At 35.9% G+C, this 17,181-nt stretch overlaps 1 protein-coding gene across 1 annotated transcript in view; it reads left to right on the top strand.

Moving 5' to 3' along the window:
• The window catches only part of LOC114049459 (ryanodine receptor 2), an 811,539-nt gene that overhangs the window by 24,239 nt on the left and 770,119 nt on the right, over window positions 1-17,181 (top strand). The window lies entirely within an intron of this gene.

The raw sequence follows: 17,181 nt of genomic DNA on the forward strand, positions 1-17,181 counted from the left end.
AAGGAAAGTGAGCTCCAGAGAACTGAAGAGATTTGAACATGAATAAGAGAAATGCTGCTTTCAAATATTTGAAAAGTATTGTCTCTAGTTCCTGCTCTCTTTTAGGGAAACAAAGATGGATTATGCATCTAGCAAGATTAGGATAATAGCAGTAGGAATGAAATACCATAGAAAGATGTATCAAAAATTTAGAAAGGGGAAAAGGACCTATTTATACAAAACTGTTTATAGCAGCTCTTTTTGTGGTAGGAAAGAATTGGAAGTTGAGGGGAATGACTGAACAAGTTGTGGTATATGATTGTGATGGAATACTATTGTGGTATAAGAAATGATGAGCAGCGTGATTTCAGAAAAACCTGGAAAGTCTTGTATAGAACAAGAGAACACTGGACACAGTAACAGCAAAATTATACAATGATCAACTGTGAATGACTTAGCTCTTCTCAACAATGCAATGATACAAGACAATTCCAAAGGACTCCTGATGAAAAATGCTATCTACATCCAGAGAATAATGTATGGAGTCTGAATGCAAATTGAAGCATATTGTTTTTCTCTTTACTTTTTTCCATGTTTTTTTGGTCTGTGTTTTCTTACATAACATGACTAATATGGAAATGTGATTTGCATGATTGTACATGTAAAACCTATATCAAATTGTTTATCATCTCAGGGAGAGGGTTGGGGAAGGAAGGAGGGAGCAAATTTAGAACTCAAGAATTTTAAAAAATGAATGTTAAAAATTGCTTTTACTTGTAATTGGGAAAAAATAAAAGATTTTTAAAAATCAGGAGAGATAAGATAAGGACTGATCAAATAAGTGATAAATGAAATCTCTCCTATTATTATAAGCACCATGGGAAAAATGCAATGAAAGTAGTAATGGTATGTTATAAATGCAGTGGAAGAGGAAAAAGTCCAAGGGGGGGGGCAGAGAAAATGAGTCCTAGATTGAATGGGGTTGCCATGCAGTTGGGGTTGCTTTGCTTCATAGATGACCAGATAGTGACTGGAGAGTGCACTTGCCAGCAAGGAGAGGGAGGAAACACTACCCCCAGCCCTGCTGTTTTTGTGAGCTATCCAGGACCCTTAACTATCCTTTCCTTGCTAATCACTTTGCAAAGAAGCAGCAGAAGAAGCCGGTCTAAAGGTAAGGAGATTTAAAGAAAAGTAGGAAGGAAATATCAGAAGTTACCATGGAAAAATAATATGAAAGAAAAGGAAGTAAAAATAATAATCCTGAATAGGAAGGAATGGAAATACTGGCTGGAGGAAGCTCTCTCGGTGGTCTGATGGATGGCCAATTCAATTCAGCAAGCATTTATTTTTTTTCCCTGTCATTCTTTTTTTTTAATTAATTAATTTATTTTTAGTTATCAATAATCACTTCCATAGCTTTTAGGTTTTAAATTTTCTCCCCTTCCCTCCCTGCTTCCCTCCCCAAGATGGTGTGCAATCTAATATAGACTCTACATATACATTCCTATTAAACATTTTCCCATTAGTCATGTTGTAAAGAAGAGCTAGAACCAATAGGAGGAACCACAAGAAAGAAGAAACAAAACAAAACAGAAGAAAAAAAAGAGAAAATCATATGCTTTGATCAGCATTCAAACTCCATAGTTCTTCCTCTGAATGTGTATAGCATTTTCCATCATGAGAGTTTTGGAGATGTCTTAGATCATTGTATTGCTGAGAAAAGCTAAATCTATCAAAGTTAGTCATCGCACAATGTGGCTGTTACTGTGTACAACATTCTCCTGGTTCTGTTCACTTCACTCAGCATCAGTTCATACAAGTCTTTCCAGGTTTTTCTGAAGTCTGGCTGCTCATCATTTCTTATACCACAATAGTATTCCATTACATTCATATACCACACCTTGTTCAACCACTCCCCAATTGATGGGCATCCGCTCAATTTCCAATTCTTGGCCACCACTGAAAGAGCTGCTATAAATATTTTTGTACATGTGGGTCCTTTTCCCATTTTTATGATCTCTTTGGGATACAGCCCTAGAAGTGGTATTTCAGCAAGCATTTATTAAGTATCTCCTATGAGCCATTCCCTCCTCTAGGCACTGAGAATACAGAGGCAGAAGTGAAAGAGTCCCTGGCCTCTGGGAGCTTACATTCTACCATGGGGAAACAACATGCCCATAAATTAGTAGGTCACTAACTCAAAGTCATGAAACTTTTATAAAAGCCCTTGCTGCCTAGGGATGAAGTTTTAGAGAAATCAGAGAGCACAAAATTAATAGATATTTAGGTGACTGTAAAAGAGCAATTTGCATGTACTTCATAGCCCACTTGCAAAACGATGGGTTTGTAATGTTCTTTCACCAGGTGCTAGTATCCTGAATATCTTGGGAAATGTGGCTGCCTGGACTTTTAGAAAACACAATAATTCCAAGTTACTTTTTGATTCCATGGCCTGTTTTTCATAAGTGACTTCTGTTCTGACATAGTCATTTTAAAACTGAATAAGAAATAATCTCTTATTTAATAAGAGTGGCATCCCAGGACATTTTCATTTAGCAGTTATGTACTTAATAAGTTCGCAATAAATGCTTCTTATTTGACTAATAATGATTAGAAGCAGTAGCTTAGTGTGCTGAATAGGACCTATTTTCTATAATTTTATAGGTGAGAGGGGTTAGCTCCTGGTGTCTAGGCCAGTGGTGGAGAACCTGCACCCTCGAGGGCGACATGTGACCTCGAGGCTGCAGGTTCCCCACCCCTGGCTAAACAATAAAACGCAGGAAGGGGTGTCCTATGCATGATGAGTGTAAATTGTTAGCAAGGACTCAGGATATACTTTGGGGAATAGAATTTTGAGTAAACTAAGAATTACTGGTTCTAAAAAATATGCATCAATCTACATTCATTGGGCAAAACATTGTATTGAACATTGTTGGGATGGAGTGGGGCAGCAATATAAATGGCATGGAAGACATGGTCTCTGCCCTTAAGGACCTTCTATTCTAATTGGGAAAATAGAACATATATATATATATATATATATATATATATATATATATATATATATATATGAAACAATTGAAGAATGCTTTAACAAAACAAATTATATAGTGCAAGTTTATATAGGACAAACTAAGTATATAAGTGCTGAGTGGACATGGAAGAGCAATGAAGAGAGTCAGATCAATTATGGAACACATTTTGAAATAGGTCAGTTTTTGAGCTAAGTTTCAAAAGGGAAAGGAACAAAATTTGGCAAAAAAAAGAGGGAAACCCATCAAGTTGTCAAAGATGGAAAAGAGCAAAGTGACAAATGTTAGAAGGACTGTGAGAGAAGAGGCACAGTAGTGCACTATTGATAGAGCTAGGAATTAGTTCTAGTCATTCTGGAAAGCAATTTGGAATGATTCCCAAAAAGTTATTAAATTGTGCATACTCTTTCACCTGGCAATACCATTATGAGCCCTATACTCCAAAGATCAAAGAAAGAGGAAGTGAACCCATATGTACAAAGATATTTATAGCAGCATTTTCTTTTGTAATGGCAAGGAACTATAAACTAAAAGGGTATCCATCAATTGGGAAATGGCTAGACAAATTATGGTATATGAATGTAATGGAATACTATTGTGCTTAAAAAAAAAGATGAAGAGGGAGCTTTCAGAGAAACCTGGGAAAATTTGTGTGAATTGACATAGAGTAAAGTGAGCAGGACCAGGAGAACAATGATATACAATGTTATACAATGATAACATCATAAAGAAAAAGAACTTTGAAAGAATTTAGCACCCTTATCAACACAATGATAAACCATGAATCTAATGGATTAAAGAATAAATACAACACCCACCTCATAGAAGTGATGGACTTAAAATGTAGAATGACATATCATTTTTGGACATGACTGATGTGGGAATTTGTTTTATTTTATTATGCATATTTATTAGGAAGGCTTAATTTTTCATTTATCTCTATTATTCAGCTGGGGGTCAATAGGTGGAGAGACAATAAATACCAGTGAAAAATAAATAATTAAAAAAAAAAGTAAGTGGAGATGGCATTATGTGTGAAGGAAGATCCATAGAGGCAAGGATAATGTTCTTTGGGCGATAAAATGTAAAATTGGTGCTTTAGGGTGGCCAGTTGCTAGAGTACCTTGATTACTAGACAACTGTGGATAGCTACTAGTGAACCATAGTAAGTAATTCATTTCAATTCAAAGATCATTTGTTAAGTACCTACTATGTTCAAGGTACTCAAAATATAGAGACAAGTCTAAGTAGTCACTACTCACAAGGTGACTACATCCTGAACTAACAACTGGGGGATCAGGAAAGGTTTCCTAGAGGAGGTGGCATATTAGTTGAGCATTGGGAGAAGAATTCCAAGTAATGCCAAAGTTGGGAATAGCCTAGAGGCTGGTTTGGCTTGAACAGAGAATTCTGGAAGGTAAGTCAAATAAAACAAGTCAGAGAGACAAGCAGGAGTTTGGATCCAGATAGTAAAGGGTTTAAAATGCCAAGTTGAGTTTTTATTTTCTCCTAAAAGCAATAATGAGCCACTGAAAATTCGTGAGCAGACCAGACTGTTCTTTACAAAGATGAACTTAGCAGCTGTATAGACCATGGATTGAAGAGGCAATAGACTGGAAGTAGGGGGTCCAATTAAGGAAGCCTTGAAATAGTCCAAGAGAGAGATTGTGAGGACCTGAGCTAAGGTGGCTGCCAGTTAAGTGGAAAGAGGGGATGTATATAGGAGATGTTGTGGCTATAGAATTGACTGAAATGATATGTAGAATAAAGAGAGAGTGGGATGCTAAAAATGATTCCAACGTTAGGGACTCAAGTGAAATAAGGAAGTTTGGAAGAAGACCAGGTTTAGGGAGAAGATAATGAGTTCCATTTTAGACATAATGAATTTTATATAATACAATACAATACAAAGGTATAATACAATACCTTTTCATTCTTTCTCAGTCTTCCCATGACAACCTGTTCTCCATTTTCTTATAAGAATAAGTCAAGATTTGCCATATTCTATACTGAAAAAATTGAGGCCTTTTGCTGAAAGGTCCCTCTTTTCCACCTCTCTTCATCTTAACTATCATTCAGATGTTTTCCCCTTTCACCTCTGTCTCAAATGCTAAGGTTGAGGAAGGAAAGTTAAGGGAACTTATGTTATTTTTATTATGAGAATTCTTGTGTTAATGCATGATGAAGCACTAGTGGACATACTTCAGAGTCCCCCAAAGTCCATGTAATAAGTAGAACCTATATAATTTATGCATGATTTACTGATTATCTGACTTCATTATGTGGTGATTAGAGGAAGACAAAATAAAAAATATTCACTAGTCAAAAACACTGCTTGGCAACAACATTCAGGAGAACTAGGAAGGGGATAATAAAATGCTCATTTTTTAAAAATGGAAACTATCCTGATAACAGGTCTTCCTTTTTTAAAAAAAAAGAAATTCTATAACCTCCTCTATTTTCTAAGTATCCAGAATAAAATAAAAATCAAGGATAGAATACAAAATTATACATTTATTGTTTGATAATGGGTACACAGAGAACTTTTCTCTAGGTCACAAGTATGGATGTCAGACAACTATTCAGATGACTAAACACAATCCATAGAAATCAGAAATGTTTATATAACCTGTTTTAACCTGACTCAGAAAGATATATTTTATCATGAAAAGACTAGATAAGATACTGATGATTACCTGTGGTTATCAGCCCCTTGCTACTGACCTTCAAAGATTTTATTTTGCTAAAGCAAAATCCACTGCTGGCAATAGAGAATTTCCTTAAATACTTCAACAAACAAAACATATATTTTCCTCCCTAAATGGTACTAGTAAATGACTTTGTGATTCTCTATCACAATTTACTTTTGAAGTTTTACAGTATGTACTGTTTTCATTCATTTATTTCTTGTGGTATATGTTTTATTTTTAATTCTTTTTATAATGATTTTATTGTATATTTTCTTTGATTAGGAGGTTTCCCCCCAACTATCCATTTAATTATATACTTGAAATCATACATTTTATGCAATGCTGAACTATCATGAATAAAAAGCATTCTTTTTTCTCCTTTGTAATGTAGATCTTCAGACATTCTTTTGTTGCCCATTAATAAAGAATTTTCACTTTATTTTACTTACTTTTAAAATACAGGCAGGGTAGCCTGTATCCCAAAGGGTTGTGAGAAGTATTTTACAAAATTAAAACATATGCTAAACATAACATACATCACGATCACGTATTATGGGAAGCAGTGTGGTATACTGGAAAGAAAACTGAACTTGAAGTCATAGGACCTGAGTTCAAGTTCTTTTTCCAATTACTAGCTGTATGACCTTGGGCAAGTCATTTATCTTCTCTAGGCTCTAGTGTCCTCATCTACAAAATGAGGATGTTAGGCTAGATGACCCCTAAGATCCTTTTTTAGTTTTTGAACTATGAGCAACTATTAACTATAACCATAGGCATTCAACTAAATCCAATGTATATAATTGTGTCTGTCATATTATCTACCATTCCTTCATTGTTTATGATGTATCATCAGATATATGTTTTATGTACAACAAATTTAATAATTTATTTTAATAAGTTGTTACTGAAGGAACAAAATAATGCTCTTCAGTAGAAATGGGGAGTTTCCCAAATCTTTAGTCATATACAATTAAACCATAAATTGATTGAATTAACTTCCTTGTACATTATATGAAATAAAATTATGAGATTGTTGTTCTATTTACTCCACAGTAAACACAAATCAGCATATATTTATTGAGTCTTGGCTGTTGGCAAAGCAATGTGGAGAACAGAATGAAGTACCAGTGTAAGCCAGTGCCTTTGCCCTGTAGGAATTTACAATCTAGTTGGGAAGAGTTAACTAAAAATAACAGACAAGAAATGGTAAATTCCAAATGAGTGGTATAGACATTAGCTGCTACAGGAATTCAAAGAAAGGGAAAAATAATTTAGCCACTTTTTTACCTCTATGCTCAGAATAGACTTCATGGAGATGGTTTGTTTTCAGCTGGTCTTTGAAGGACGGATAGTAATTGGAGAGCAAGGAAAGAGGTCAGAACACTTTAAGGAATTCGGTTTAGAGGAAAAGAGCTTGGGTTTAGAGGCAGAACATGGGTTCAAGTCATATACCTGCTACATACTACTTGTTTGATCTTAGACATGTCTGTTTCCTCATCTGCAAAATGATTTTGTTGGACAAGATGACTCCAGAACTTCTTTTCTTTTAGCTCTAGAGTGACAACACCTGCAGGATGGAATGGAGAGGGGGTAGATTTTTTTTTTTTTTTTGGTGAGGCAATCAGGGTCAAGTGGCTTGCCCAGGGTCATAGAGCTAGTAAGTGTCAAGTGTCTGAGATCGGATTTGAACTCAGGTCCTCCTGACTCCAAGGCTGGAACTCTATCCACTGTGCCACCTAGCTGCCCCAAAAGGGGATAGATTGAAGGTAGGGCTAGAGATTTATATTTGGTAGCTATTAACATAGAGGTGACAGCTGAATATATGAGAGTAGAAGAGATGTTTGGGATAGAGATAGGAGTTCTGAAAACCGAGAATGTTATATGGGGCTTAGCTATAAATATTAAATCATGTTGGAAGTTTACAATATGAGCCCCTAAGCAAAATGTTGTAAGACCAGCAACTGTACTATATAACACTGTTTCAGGCCCCATCTTTCCTTCCTCATTAAAAAGTGATAAGGAATCAGGATTAGAACACTCACTTTACTTTGAATTACAAACAACAGACTTCCCTTCAGCAGTACGCAGTGCTAGGTACTAAGGATCAAAGAAAACATGAGCATTTCTGCGGTAAATGAGTTAATAGTCAAGTCAACAAACATTGATTAGATACTAGAAAGTGACCTCCCCCCCCCCCCCCAACAAACAACAACAAGAAGTAGGCTTTTACTGTAATGGGGGAAAGGGTTTGAAGTGTGGAGAGAAGGCAATCACAAGAGGGCATGGTGGGAAAGTCTGGAAAGAAGAGAAGAAAGTCAGACATGGAAATAGGAGAGGAGTGAAGAAGTGAACATGGCTGATGGGTACTTCCTCAAAATGTAGTGTATGTAACATAAAGTAAGAAATGACGGGGACAAGAAGAGATCCTTATATAGCACTCCAGGAACATTTGATGGTGAGAATACTCTTAGGTTTTGTTTGCAAATTATCCCTGAATTTATAAAGTCAATAGGTCCCCTTTTTGAGAGAAAGTCCAAAGTTCCAAGAGGAATGTAAATGTTGCTTATATACCAGAAAAATATAGAAAGGCTTCTTTGGGTGAAGCTGAATTAATGATAACCTTATCTGGGAAGACATCAGCTTTTGGAGACTTTGAGTGATCTGCTGGGTACTGACAAGGATTAATGGTTTAAAACAGAGGCTTTAACCATGGCAGGACTCCAAAGTGCCAATGTACCAATTGCTTTTAATAGTCTGCATATATAAAGTAACAAATCTCTTTCCTCAAAACAACTCACCATTCTTTGTTGTTGTTGTTAATTTGTTAAACCCCAGGAGTGAAAGCAGTACCTTTGTAATGTTTTGTACATTTGGATTTCATAGAAACACCTTTATTGACCCCTTTGAATAAAAATCAAAACATCCTTCTACCAAAAAGAAATTTGCCTTTAGTAATTGTCCCTTCTGTTCTAAAATAGGAATGTGACATTTCTTAAGCCTTTAGTCAAATAAGGTTAGTCCACCAACTAGCTGAATTAGCAGATGTGTGTGGGTGGGTTGTCTATTAATTTCCTTGTGATTTTTTTCTGGTGCACAGAGCACAAATTAGACCCTGCTATTGTCTTAATTCTTCCTTTGAGGAATTTGATAGGGAAGATTTATAGAGGTTTTAGTTTTCATGTGATGTTAACGTTTCTGTTGGCATTCTTGAGTTCTCAGTTTTCCTTGTTAGTCTTTGTATAAAACCACACATCAACACAAAACCACTAAGTGGCAAGTTTTTTGTATGATGAATTATAGGGGTTGTAATTATTCTCCGAGATGTACCTATACGTTTTCTTATTTTGGAATCTTTATAATGATTTATTCCCAATGCAGAATTACAGTTTGACAATTGACACATCTATGGTGTGGGGAGCTCACTTGGCTGTTCATATGTCTCATTCAAAGGTTTCAGGTAGCTATCAATAGAAGTGTGGTCTTTCAAAATGAATTTATTGTGTATTGGAGAAGTATAAGGAAAAAGCAGCTCAGTAATTTAAATATTTATGGCAGTGTTATGCATGCAAAACTATCACCAACCACCCAATTAAATTTTTCTAAATCATTTGGAAATTTCTACAGAAATTCACGTCTTGATAATGAGACTTGGAAGCTGAGAGAGAACACCTTAATATCCATATGATAAGTATGTATCTATAGAAATCAAGAATTTTTCAGCCATTTTGTGACTGATGGTGCTTATCCATGGTTGTGTTTCTACAATTTCCCCTCTCTATTTACTTTAGACCCTGATGCCTACACAAACACACAAATACAACTCTCCTCAATCTTGAAAATATCTTCTATTTAAATGCTCAAACCGAAAATAAAACAGTTGACTCTTGGAAGCTGATATGAACTGTGTCCAGGACCCTCTTGCATGAAAAACAAAGTATGAAGACTAAGCATGTAAGGGCAGAATTAATACTGAAATAAAATAAACTATTACATTAATGTAATGTATACATTACATTGATACATAATAACTAAAATGAATATAGTACTTAAAAATTTGAAAAATTCTTTATGCCTATTATCTCACTTGACCACTTGACTCTAATAATATTCTGTGAAGTAAGTATGATGGGCATTGCCCTTGTTTACAAATGAGGAAAGCAAGGTTCGGAGAGGATAAGTGACTTGTTTATGTTCAACTAATAAATTTTGAAGTTCTTTATGTAAGGCATTCATGGAAATAAAAACATTTTTGTATTATTTTTACACAGCCCCATCAGGCATTTGTAGAGTCTGGAAGGCAAAGGGAAAGACTTTGTAGGGAGGAAAGTTGTTAGTACCCTTAATAGTCCCCAGGTTTCTACTTTGCTGGAGGGAGGAGTTGACCCCTGCCTGTTCTTTCCTTCTTACACTAAGTTTGATCTTAGGGGAAAAAGCTGCCCTGACCTTAAATCAAGTTGGCCCTAGGGATCTCAATGTTTGCCTTGTCCTAGTTCCAAATGTCTGGGAGTGAGTCAGCCTGTCAATTAGAGGAACCTATTACCCTAAATGTCTGGGTGTTTCTTATTCAGTCTTTCCAGAAGGAAAAAAAAATAGCTAAATAGAAAACCACCTCATTGAAACTCATTCCAAGGCTGTTTGGAGACCAAGGTGATAAGTAAGGCCAACTTCTGATAAAATAAGCATAAATCAAATTAGCCAATGGTTTATCTATTTTGTTGGTTTTCCCCAAAACACTAGCTCCTAATTTTATTTATTTTTTCAATTTTTTAACTGTAAATTTTATTAATCTTTTTTTTTTTTATTTTTAGGATTCTATTTTGGTGTTTAATTTGGGAGGGGTTAAATTTGTTGTATTTCTAGTTTTTTTTTTTTTTAGTTTCACACTCAATTTGTTAATTTGCTCTTTCTTTTACTGATATAAGCATTTAGAGATATAAATTTCCCCCTAAGTTTCCCTAAAAATTTCCCCTTCCCCTTTAGTTGCATTCCACAAATTTTAGTATGATGTCTCATTGTTGTCATTATTTTAATGAAATTATTGATTGTTTCTATATTTTCTCTTTGACTCATTCTTTAATATTGGATTATTTAGTTTCCAATTAATTTTTAAATCTATTTTTTAAAGGCCCTTTATTGAATATAATTTTCATTGTATCATGGTCAGAGTATGATACATTTACTATTTCTGCTTTTCTGCACTTATTTGTGAGGTTGTTTTGTCCTAATACATTGTCAATTTTTGTGAAGCTGTCATATATAGCTGAGAAATAGGTATTCTCCTTTTTATTCCCATTCAATATTCTCCAGGAGTCTATCATATCTAACTTTTCTAAAATTCTATTTATTTATTCCTATTGTCTATTCCTTCTTGCTTATTTTATGGTTAGCTTTATCTAGGTCTGAGAGGGGTAAAGCATGGTCCATTTATCAGTTGGGGAGTGGCTTCTATTTTGATAAATTTGGCTGAATTCCCTATATAGTAGAGAAATCTGGCCTTTATAGAAACTTGCTGTAAAAATCTGTCTTTTGCCACTTTCCTACTTTCTAGTAATTTTGGCTGTATTGGTTTTGTTTGTGCAAAACTTTTAAAATTTCACATAATCAAATTATCCATTATACTTCCCATGATCCTCTCTATCTCTTGTTTGGTCATTAACTCTTCCTTTATCCATAGATCTGACAGGTACAATTTTCCATGCTCCCCTAATTTGCTTATGATACCACCCTTTATATCTGAATCATTCATCCATTTTGAATTCATTTTTGTATATGGTGTGAGATGTTGGTCTAAGCCCTGTTTTTTCCAAACTGCTTTCCAGTTTTCCTAGAAATTTTTGTCAAGTTCTTGCCCCAAAAGCTTGGATCTTCAAGTTTATCAAACACTAGATTGCTGTGTCTACTTACTACTGTGTATTGTGTGCCTATTCTATTCTAATGATCCTCCACTCTTTTCTTAACCAGTATCAGATAATTTTGTAGTATAGTTTGAGACCTGGTAGTGGTAGGCTGCCTTCCTTCATTGCAGAAGACTATTGCTTTGGGGAATATTTTGGAACTGCTATTTTACTTTCCTTTGCTGACCAGTTTCTATTCCTCCTTTATGGTATTTGGATAAGTATATGGATCTGTCGTATGCTATTAATAAATTTCATTCATTTTGCTTTCTTTCTTTTTATTCTTTTTTTTTAACAGGGGTAGGTATAGTAATTTTGTGGCAGGGTGATGGCATATACAAGCTCTTCTGTTTGCTGATTACATTCCTGTGCCTTAAAATGTTGCTCATTTAGACTTCTTTATGATTTTTTTTGGGGGGGGACAGACCAGATTACTTAGCTGGGATGAATCACCTGGATTTTATAGTCTGGCAAAGTCAGAATAAAAAATATAAATGTTTTTGTTTAAATGGAGATGTAAAATGTGTGAAATGTAATGAGTAATGACTCACCCCTGAAATACCGCATGTAGATGCAGATTTATTCCTAACAGCGGGTGCACTAGTATAAATTTTCCTTTTCCAGCCCACAGGGATGTCAATAAAAAGAACATGACATTCAGTCATTCTGTCAGAAACTAAGCAAACTAAAGAGGGACAGAATAGATGATAATATTCTCTATCAGGGTGACTACATTAGAGGGACACATGGAAAAACCAGTGCCTGAGTTCTTGGAAATCTCTTGGTCTTTAAATGGACTTTTTTTTTCATGCATTTGCCTCTTTACTTTTGGCTTAGACTGTCTTGTTTCTATAGTGAACTTTAATTTTTATTCTGTTTTATTTTCTTAAATTGAGAAAAGCTCCATTTAGATTTTATATGGCTCGTTTTCATATTGAAGTCCTTTCCCCTTATAATAGAGAATAGAAAATTTTTTCTGGCCCTCTTTGAGGAAATGATCTTCTCTTTTACTTTTACAAAGCCTAGGGCACCTTGCTCTTCAATTGCCAGAAAACTATTCCAGGATTCAAATGCTATTGTAAGATCTGTATGCATTCATAATCATAGCTCATGAGCCCTCACAGATATGTTTATTTTTACTTGGCATCCAGAGGAAAAACTAGTTTGACGCAAAGGAATTTAATAAAGTAGTACAAAGGGCACAGCTATAATCAAACTAAGGGAAAACCCTCAGATGCATTTTAAAAAATGTAATGCTTTTATTTTTTCTCCAGTTACATGTAAAAACAACTTTAACATTTCTTTTTTTTAAAATTAGAGTTCAAAATTCTCTCCCTCCTTCTTCTGCCCAGACCCCATTGAGAAGACAAGCAGTTTGACATAGGTTATACATCTGTAGTCATACAAAACACATTTCCATGTTAAGTCATTCTGTGGAAGACAACACAGATTAAAACAATCCCAAAATAAAGAAAGTAAAGAAAAATTATCTTTCATTTGCATTCAGGCTCCACTAAGGTTCTTTCTCTAGAGATGGATAGCACCTTTTCAGATGCATTTTTTCCCCATAAAGAGAGGGAAATCTGTCACTTCTAAGAGCTTTGGCTTTTTTCTCTCCTTTTCACCTCTTTTGAACACAGAAAAAGCAGCAAGGTAAATAGCTTCCTCAGCTATTGTCTGTCTTTTAACCTTACTCCCTCTTGCGAAAAGGATCCAGGCTCTTGTCCTAATCCTCTCTCTGGTTCAAGGTTACAAAATCCTGTAACATCTGTCCAACTATTGATTGTCAACCTGTATCCCTTTAGAAACATTTTGGGAGCTGCCTTTTCAATAAAATGCTAGGTGCTGGCATCTGGATCTGAGGCTCCCTATTTTCTCAATTCTGGGTTTCTTTTAGTTATACGAATGAAAGGGAGGAAGAAAGGCAAGAAAAAAGAAGTCCTAAAGGGAGCAAAATAGTGACATCACTTCCCACCTTGTCCTTATTTTAACTCCCTGCCTTTATTATAGATGTGTGGCCACTAATAAGTGTTCTAGGCTTTGAGCTGCCCAATGATGTTTTTTCCAAGGTTACTATAAACTATCCTTGTTATGACTTTGCTTATGTCATGGTAGTATAAGCACCCATTTAATAATATTGCCTGGCCTTCTTTGAATTGAGTGTCCCTGTCTGAGTGACCAATAAAAAGTCTATTTACATTTGGGAATGAGGCAGCTGTTACTTTTGCCCTTCTTGTCTTTCAGATATTCAGGTCTAAGAAATTGGATGTCTTAGTGAATAAGCTGAAGGCATGACGACACTGACTAAGCTTTCCTTACCATCATCTCCCCTTCATGCCAAATTCAGGGGTTGACAACCTATGGCATACATACGTGCCAAAGATGGCTAATACTTTCAGTGATGTGCTGGTGTCAGCCCCCAGTAGCCACTTGATAGCTACTTGCTGTCAATTCTCATCTCAAGTAATTGTGCAGTTTCTTCCTGCATTGATTATTGATAATAATTCACATGCAGTTTAACCAGGAAGTAGATTTCCCACGGGATCTGTGCTTTACCCTCTGACCATTTTTATTAATGATACAAATAAAGGCATAGATGACAGGCTTTTCACATTTATACATGAAACAAAGTTGGGAGTAGTAGTTGACACAGTAGATGACAAAGTCAAGATTCAAAAAGATCTTAAAAGTTCGTGGGACTGAATTTAAGAATATGGACTTTAATAGAGATAAATGTAGAATTTTATACTTGGATTAGAAAAAATCAACTTCACAAATTTAAGATATGAGAAGAATGGTTAGGCAGCAATTTTCTTAAAAAAGATCTGGGGGTTTTAGTGGACTACAAGATCAATTTGAGTATGATGTGGCAGCCAAAGAAACATTTGTACTCTTGGGCTGTGTTCCATGAGATGTTGCTTCCAGGAATAAGTAGGTGATAGTATTGTAGCACTCTGCTCTGGTCAGACCACATCTAGAGTTATGTGTTCAGTTCTGGGAAGTATAGTTTGGGAAAGACATAGATATGCCTGGGAGTGTCCAGAGGAGGACAAACTAGATGGTAAAGGGCCTGCAGTTCTTTCCTTGAATGCACAGGTTGAAGGAATTGGGGAGAAGACTCTGGGAGAATAGGATAGCCATCTCCAAATATTTGAAAAGCTGTCAGGTAAAAAGGGGATTAAATTCATTATATGTGACCCAAGACAGCAGAACCACTGGCAAAGGGTAAAAATTGCAAAGAGACAAATTTAGACTTGATGTCAAGAAAAAAACTTTCTAACAACTAGAACTATTCAAAAATGGAATGGACTGCCTCAGAAGATGAAGAGTTGACCTCATTAGATGTCTTCAATCACAGGCTAGATAACCATTTCTCAGGTACATTATTGAACAAATTCCTTTTCAGGTATGGATTGGAATGGATGGCTGCCATCTTTAGACTTCTATGATACTGGGTCTCAGAAGTCCTTGGTTGCCAGTTGTTACAGTACGTAGAAATATTTTTCTAGGCTGTGAGTCATAGTAGATAGAGGGCTAGTATCAGTTAGAAAGTCCTTGGTTCAAATTTTGCCTCTGACATATATTTGGCAATTAATTTAAATTCTCAGTGCCCCCAGGCAATTCTCTAAGATTATAAATTGAAGGGCAGTTACCTATATGCATTAATAGAGGAAGCTTCCTCTGCATCAATGAAATCACAGGTCTGGGATCTCTCCAATGGGATCGCTGCAAGGAAAACTCTTTATAAATTGTAAGGCACCATATACATGTGAATTATTTTTATTGGCCATATGGGGATCCATATAAGCTTTGGTTAGGCGTATTGGGCAGGGATGCATGGTTCTTCCTTTTCTTTTTTTCTCCTTTTTTCCATTAGTCTAAGGAATTGATAAAGTAGGTGCTATTAGCAGGTATCAAGGGACTAAGGAATACTGGACTCTTCTAGATGAGAGCTGAATCTGAGGGCAGGGTATCTAGTTTTCCCTAAGTCAGGGTTCTCCAAGTCCCATTCCAAATCACACCTCATCCTGTAGGGAAAGGGAGAGGGAGAAGGGGAAAGGAATAAGCATTTGTATAGTGCCTACTACATGCCAGGCACTGTGCTAAGGGCCTTTTAAAAAAAAACAAACAAATATCGCAGTTGATCCTCACAACCCTGGGAGGTAGGTTCTGTTATTATCCTAATATATAGTTGAGGAAATTGAGGCACACAAAGGCTAAGTGACTGGCCAAGTGCTGGTAAGTGTCAGAAGCCAGGTTTTAATTCAGATCTTCCTGACTCCAGGCCTAGCACTCTATCCACTATGAGACCTACCCGATTCACCTACTTCACTACCTCTAATGAAAACAAAACAACCCACAGTAATACCTGTTACTTTATCAGATTTCCCAAAGCTGTTTTGTGTTTTGGGTGAAGACCTTTGTGCCCTTACCCTCCTTCCCTCTAAATCTGTTCAGGAAAGGAAGTAGGAGTCCCCAGTCCTCTGTCTCTCTCTCTTTTGGCTTGGTACATTCCTTGTCTCTCTCCCAATTGTTCTTTTGATATGAGAGAGAATCTTTCCCCTTGCCAACGGATCCCCCAAACCACCTGTTTTTTCACCCACCTTTTGGGCTGTGTATGTGAAAAAGAGATGGGGCAGGATCAAAACATAACATTTAAAAGCACTTTTTAATGTGACTTTTACAATGAATTCATCTGGCTCCTAAGTTTGGGGGTTGGCTATTAAATTCAAAGTAAAATTTTTGAGGTCTGGGCTCTTGACCCAAAAGTTGGCTTTGGTCTCTTTTGTACCAGGGAACATTTTGAAAGAAGGGGATAACTTCTACCTCCTGAGCCCATCACATGCTTGGTAGTGCTTATCCCATGGTAGTCATTGTGATTAGAGTTCTGCTGTTATAGGGCTATTGCAACATTCATAGGCTATTGCCTATGACATCTTTAAAAACTCCCTGTGTTGTAACCAAGGATCTTTGTTTTTTTAAAAATATGTTCTTCATTTATTTTGTTAAATATTTACAAATTACATTAAAATTTTTAAACATTGATTTTCAAAAAAATTTTGAATTCCAAATTCCATTCTTCTTCTGCCCCCACTACCACCCCTTAAGAAAGTAAGCAATATGATATCAATTATGCATGGGAAGTCATGTAAAGCATTTCTATATTAGCCATGTTGCAAGAGAAAACACCCCATCCACACAAACACCCCTCCAAAAAAAAATAAAGAAAATGAAAAAAGTATGCTTCAATCTGCACTCAGTATTTATCCAGTTCTGTTTCTGGTGGTGAATAGCATTTTTCATTGTGGTCCTTTGGAATGGTCTTGGATAATTGTCTTAATCGGAGTAGCTAAGTCACAGTTGATCATTGTTACAATATTGCTGTTACTGTGTACAATGTTATCCTGGTTCTGCTCATTTCACTTTGTATCTGTTCATATAAGACTTTTCAGGGTTTTTTCTGAAACCTGAGGATGGTTTTCTTAAACTCTTCAGTGCTACAAAAGCAGCCCTAGACCTGAAATCAGAAGACTTAACTGAACTCAAACCTTGGTTCTGATCCTTAATAACTGTGTGACTTTAGGC

The sequence above is a fragment of the Vombatus ursinus genome, unplaced genomic scaffold (assembly GCF_900497805.2).
Source record: "Vombatus ursinus unplaced genomic scaffold, bare-nosed wombat genome assembly UNPS02014798.1, whole genome shotgun sequence".
Lineage (NCBI taxonomy): Eukaryota > Metazoa > Chordata > Mammalia > Diprotodontia > Vombatidae > Vombatus > Vombatus ursinus.